We start from the raw sequence: 6,798 nt of genomic DNA, 5'->3' as shown, positions 1-6,798 counted from the left end.
TATCCATAACTTACTCGTATTTTGGTCATGCAGTTCTTCCGAAGCCCTTAACTTTTCGTTCACCTCTCGATTTAAAAAAATGAAAACAGAAAATCTCGATAGTGCTACACATGTCATGTTTAAATTTAACTTATATTGTGGCAAACCTAGTTTTCAAATTATGCGCACTAATATAATCATAATTAATCTTTGGGATGCACCATTCGAGAATCGAACTCGGGTCTGTACCGTGGCAGGGTACTATTCTACCACTAGACCACTGGTGCTTCTAAATTTAGTCATATCCATAACTTACTCGTATTTTGGTCATGCAGTTCTTCCGAAGCCCTTAACTTTTCGTTCACCTCTCGATTTAAAAAAATAAAAACAGAAAATCTCGATAGTGCAACCTAGTTTTAAAATTATGCGCACTAATATCATCATAGCTAATCTTCGGGATGCACCAGCCGAGAATCAAACTCGGCCGTGGCAGGGTACTATTCTACCACTAGACCACTGGTGCTTCTAAATTTAGTCATATCCATAATTTACTCGTATTTTGGTCATGTAGTTCTTCCGAAGCCCTTAACTTTTCGTTCACCTCTCGATTTAAAAAAATGAAAATAGAAAATCTCGATAGTGCTACACGTGTCATGTTTAAATTTAACTGATATTGTGGCAAACCCTAAGTTTCAAATTATGCGCAATAATATCATCATAGCTAATCTTCGAGATGCACCAGCCGAGAATCGAACTCGGGTCTGTACCGTGGCAGGGTACTATTCTACCACTAGACCACTGGTGCTTCTAAATTTAGTCCTATCCGTAACTTACTCGTATTTTGGTCATGCAGTTCTTCCGAAGCCCTTAACTTTTCGTTCACCTCTCGATTTAAAAAAATGAAAACAGAAAATCTCGATAGTGCTACACATGTCATGTTTAAATTTAACTGATATTGTGGCAAACCCTAGTTTATAAATTATGCGCACTAATATCATCATCCCTAATCTTCGGGATCCACCAGTCGAGAATCGAACTCGGGTCTGTACCGTGGAAGGGTACTATTCTACCACTAGACCACTGGTGCTTCTAAATTTAGTCATATCCATAACTTACTCGTATTTTGGTCATGCAGTTCTTCCGAAGCCCTTAACTCGGGTCTGTACCGTGGGTGGCAGGGTACTATTCTACCACTAGACCACTGGTGCTTCTAAATTTAGTCATATCCATAACTTACTCGTATTTTGGTCATGCAGTTCTTCCGAAGCCCTTAACTTTTCGTTTACCTCTCGATTTAAAAAAATGAAAACAGAAAATCTCGATAGTGCTACACGTGTCATGTTTAAATTTAACTAATTATGCGCACTAATATAATCATCCCTAATCTTCGGGATGCACCAGCCGAGAATCGAACTCGGGTCTGTACCGTGGCAGGGTACTATTCTACCACTAGACCACTGGTGCTTCTAAATTCAGTCATATCCATAACTTACTCGTATTTTGGTCATGTAGTTCTTCCGAAGCCCTTAACTTTTCGTTCACCTCTCGATTTAAAAAAATGAAAACAGAAAATCTCGATAGTGCTACACGTGTCATGTTTAAATTTAACTGATATTTTGGCAAACCCTAGCTTTCAAATTATGCGCACTAATATCATCATAGCTAATTATCGGGATCTACCAGCCGAGAATCGAACTCAGGTCTGTACCGTGGCAGGGTACTATTCTACCACTAGACCACTGGTGCTTCTAAATTCAGTCATATCCATAACCTACTCGTATTTTTGTCATGTAGTTCTTCCGAAGCCATTAACTTTTCGTTCACCTCTCGATTTAAAAAAATGAAAACAGAAAATCTCGATAGTGCTACACGTGTCATGTTTAAATTTAACTAATATTGTGCCAAACCCTAGTTTTCAAATTATGCGCACTAATATAATCATAGCTAATCTTTGGGATGCACCAGCCGAGAATCGAACTCGGGTCTGTACCGTGGCAGGGTACTATTCTACCACTAGACCACTGGTGCTTCTAAATTTAGTCATATCCATAACTTACTCGTATTTTGGTCATGCTGTTCTTCCAAAGCCCTTAACTTAACTTTTCGTTCACCTCTCGATTTAAAAAAATGAAAACAGAAAATCTCGATAGTGCTACACGTGTCATGTTTAAATTTAACTAATATTGTGGCAAACCCTAGTTTTCAAATTATGCGCACTAATATAATCATAATTAATCTTTGGGATGCACCATCCGAGAATCGAACTCTGGTCTGTACCGTGGCAGGGTACTATTCTACCACTAGACCACTGGTGCTTCTAAATTTAGTCATATCCATAACTTACTCGTATTTTGGTCATGCAGTTCTTCCGAAGCCCTTAACTTTTCGTTCACCTCTCGATTTAAAAAAATAAAAACAGAAAATCTCGATAGTGCAACCCTAGTTTTAAAATTATGCGCACTAATATCATCATAGCTAATCTTCGGGATGCACCAGCCGAGAATCAAACTCGGCCGTGGCAGGGTACTATTCTACCACTAGACCACTGGTGCTTCTAAATTTAGTCATATCCATAATTTACTCGTATTTTGGTCATGTAGTTCTTCCGAAGCCCTTAACTTTTCGTTCACCTCTCGATTTAAAAAAATGAAAATAGAAAATCTCGATAGTGCTACACGTGTCATGTTTAAATTTAACTGATATTGTGGCAAACCCTAAGTTTCAAATTATGCGCAATAATATCATCATAGCTAATCTTCGAGATGCACCAGCCGAGAATCGAACTCGGGTCTGTACCGTGGCAGGGTACTATTCTACCACTAGACCACTGGTGCTTCTAAATTTAGTCCTATCCGTAACTTACTCGTATTTTGGTCATGCAGTTCTTCCGAAGCCCTTAACTTTTCGTTCACCTCTCGATTTAAAAAAATGAAAACAGAAAATCTCGATAGTGCTACACATGTCATGTTTAAATTTAACTGATATTGTGGCAAACCCTAGTTTATAAATTATGCGCACTAATATCATCATCCCTAATCTTCGGGATCCACCAGTCGAGAATCGAACTCGGGTCTGTACCGTGGAAGGGTACTATTCTACCACTAGACCACTGGTGCTTCTAAATTTAGTCATATCCATAACTTACTCGTATTTTGGTCATGCAGTTCTTCCGAAGCCCTTAACTCGGGTCTGTACCGTGGGTGGCAGGGTACTATTCTACCACTAGACCACTGGTGCTTCTAAATTTAGTCATATCCATAACTTACTCGTATTTTGGTCATGCAGTTCTTCCGAAGCCCTTAACTTTTCGTTTACCTCTCGATTTAAAAAAATGAAAACAGAAAATCTCGATAGTGCTACACGTGTCATGTTTAAATTTAACTAATTATGCGCACTAATATAATCATCCCTAATCTTCGGGATGCACCAGCCGAGAATCGAACTCGGGTCTGTACCGTGGCAGGGTACTATTCTACCACTAGACCACTGGTGCTTCTAAATTTAGTCATATCCATAACTTACTCGTATTTTGGTCATGTAGTTCTTCCGAAGCCCTTAACTTTTCGTTCACCTCTCGATTTAAAAAAATGAAAACAGAAAATCTCGATAGTGCTACACGTGTCATGTTTAAATTTAACTGATATTGTGGCAAACCCTAGCTTTCAAATTATGCGCACTAATATCATCATAGCTAATTATCGGGATCTACCAGCCGAGAATCGAACTCAGGTCTGTACCGTGGCAGGGTACTATTCTACCACTAGACCACTGGTGCTTCTAAATTCAGTCATATCCATAACCTACTCGTATTTTTGTCATGTAGTTCTTCCGAAGCCATTAACTTTTCGTTCACCTCTCGATTTAAAAAAATGAAAACAGAAAATCTCGATAGTGCTACACGTGTCATGTTTAAATTTAACTAATATTGTGCCAAACCCTAGTTTTCAAATTATGCGCACTAATATAATCATAGCTAATCTTTGGGATGCACCAGCCGAGAATCGAACTCGGGTCTGTACCGTGGCAGGGTACTATTCTACCACTAGACCACTGGTGCTTCTAAATTTAGTCATATCCATAACTTACTCGTATTTTGGTCATGCTGTTCTTCCAAAGCCCTTAACTTAACTTTTCGTTCACCTCTCGATTTAAAAAAATGAAAACAGAAAATCTCGATAGTGCTACACGTGTCATGTTTAAATTTAACTAATATTGTGGCAAACCCTAGTTTTCAAATTATGCGCACTAATATAATCATAGTTAATCTTTGGGATGCACCATCCGAGAATCGAACTCGGGTCTGTACCGTGGCAGGGTACTATTCTACCACTAGACCACTGGTGCTTCTAAATTTAGTCATATCCATAACTTACTCGTATTTTGGTCATGCAGTTCTTCCGAAGCCCTTAACTTTTCGTTCACCTCTCGATTTAAAAAAATAAAAACAGAAAATCTCGATAGTGCAACCCTAGTTTTAAAATTATGCGCACTAATATCATCATAGCTAATCTTCGGGATGCACCAGCCGAGAATCAAACTCGGCCGTGGCAGGGTACTATTCTACCACTAGACCACTGGTGCTTCTAAATTTAGTCATATCCATAACTTACTCGTATTTTGGTCATGTAGTTCTTCCGAAGCCCTTAACTTTTCGTTCACCTCTCGATTTAAAAAAATGAAAATAGAAAATCTCGATAGTGCTACACGTGTCATGTTTAAATTTAACTGATATTGTGGCAAACCCTAAGTTTCAAATTATGCGCAATAATATCATCATAGCTAATCTTCGAGATGCACCAGCCGAGAATCGAACTCGGGTCTGTACCGTGGCAGGGTACTATTCTACCACTAGACCACTGGTGCTTCTAAATTTAGTCCTATCCGTAACTTACTCGTATTTTGGTCATGCAGTTCTTCCGAAGCCCTTAACTTTTCGTTCACCTCTCGATTTAAAAAAATGAAAACAGAAAATCTCGATAGTTCTACACGTGTCATGTTTAAATTTAACTGATATTGTGGCAAACCCAAGTTTTCAAATTATGCGCAGTAATATCATCATAGCTAATCTTTGGTATGCACCAACCGAGAATCGAACTCGGGTCGGTACCGTGGCAGGTTACTATTCTACCACTAGACCACTGGTGCTTCTAAATTTAGTCATATCCGTAACTTACTCGTATTTGGGTCATGCAGTTCTTCCGAAGCCCTTAACTTTTCGTTCACCTCTCGATTTAAAAAAATGAAAACAGAAAATCTTGATAGTGCTACACGTGTTGTGGCAAACCCTAGTTTTCAAATTATGCACGCACTAATATCATCATAGCTAATCTTCGCGGTCCACCAGTCGAGAATCGAACTCGGGTCTGTACCGTGGCAGGGTACTATTCTACCACTAGACCACTGGTGCTTCTAAATTTAGTCATATCAATAACTTACTCGTATTTTGGTCATGCAGTTCTTCCGAAGCCCTTAACTTTTCGTTCACCTCTCGATTTAAAAAAATGAAAACAGAAAATCTCGATAGTGCTACACGTGTCATCTATAAATTTAACTGATATTGTGGCAAACCCTAAGTTTCAAATTATGCGCACTAATATCATCATAGCTAATCTTCGAGATGCACCAGCCGAGAATTGAACTCGGGTCTGTACCGTGGCAGGGTACTATTCTACCAATAGACCACTAGTGCTTCTAAATTTAGTCATATCCATAACTTACTCGTATTTTGGTCATGCAGTTCTTCCGAAGCCCTTAACTTTTCGTTCACCTCTCGATTTAAAAAAATGAAAAAAGAAAATCTCGATAGTGCTACACGTGTCATGTTTAAATTTAACTGATAAATTATGCGCACTAATATCATCATAGCTAATCATCGGGATCCACCAGCCGAGAATCGAACTCAGGTCTGTACCGTGGCAGGGTACTATTCTACCACTAGACCACTGGTGCTTCTAAATTTAGTCATATCCATAACTTACTCGTATTTTGGTCATGTAGTTCTTCCGAAGCCCTTAACTTTTCGTTCACCTCTCGATTTAAAAAAATGAAAACAGAAAATCTCGATAGTGCTACACGTGTCATGTTTAAATTTAACTAATATTGTGGCAAACCCTAGTTTTCAAATTATGCGCACTAATATAATCATAGCTAATCTTTGGGATGCACCAGCCGAGAATCGAACTCGGGTCTGTACCGTGGCAGGGTACTATTCTACCACTAGACCACTGGTGCTTCTAAATTTAGTCATATCCGTAACTTACTCGTATTTTGGTCATGCAATTCTTCCGAAGCCCTTAACTTTTCGTTCACCTCTCGATTTAAAAAAATGAAAACAGAAAATCTCGATAGTGCTACACATGTCATGTTTAAATTTAACTGATATTGTGGCAAACCCTAGTTTATAAATTATGCGCACTAATATCATCATCCCTAATCTTCGGGATCCACCAGTCGAGAATCGAACTCGGGTCTGTACCGTGGAAGGGTACTATTCTACCACTAGACCACTGGTGCTTCTAAATTTAGTCATATCCATAACTTACTCGTATTTTGGTCATGCAGTTCTTCCGAAGCCCTTAACTCGGGTCTGTACCGTGGGTGGCAGGGTACTATTCTACCACTAGACCACTGGTGCTTCTAAATTTAGTCATATCCATAACTTACTCGTATTTTTGTCATGCAGTTCTTCCGAAGCCCTTAACTTTTCGTTTACCTCTCGATTTAAAAAAATGAAAACAGAAAATCTCGATAGTGCTACACGTGTCATGTTTAAATTTAACTAATTATGCGCACTAATATAATCATCCCTAATCTTCGGGA

This window comes from Cucurbita pepo, chromosome 16, assembly GCF_057944985.1.
Source record: "Cucurbita pepo subsp. pepo isolate OVF chromosome 16, ASM5794498v1, whole genome shotgun sequence".
In the NCBI taxonomy this organism is placed as follows: domain Eukaryota; kingdom Viridiplantae; phylum Streptophyta; class Magnoliopsida; order Cucurbitales; family Cucurbitaceae; genus Cucurbita; species Cucurbita pepo.
This window is presented reverse-complemented; position numbering follows the sequence as displayed.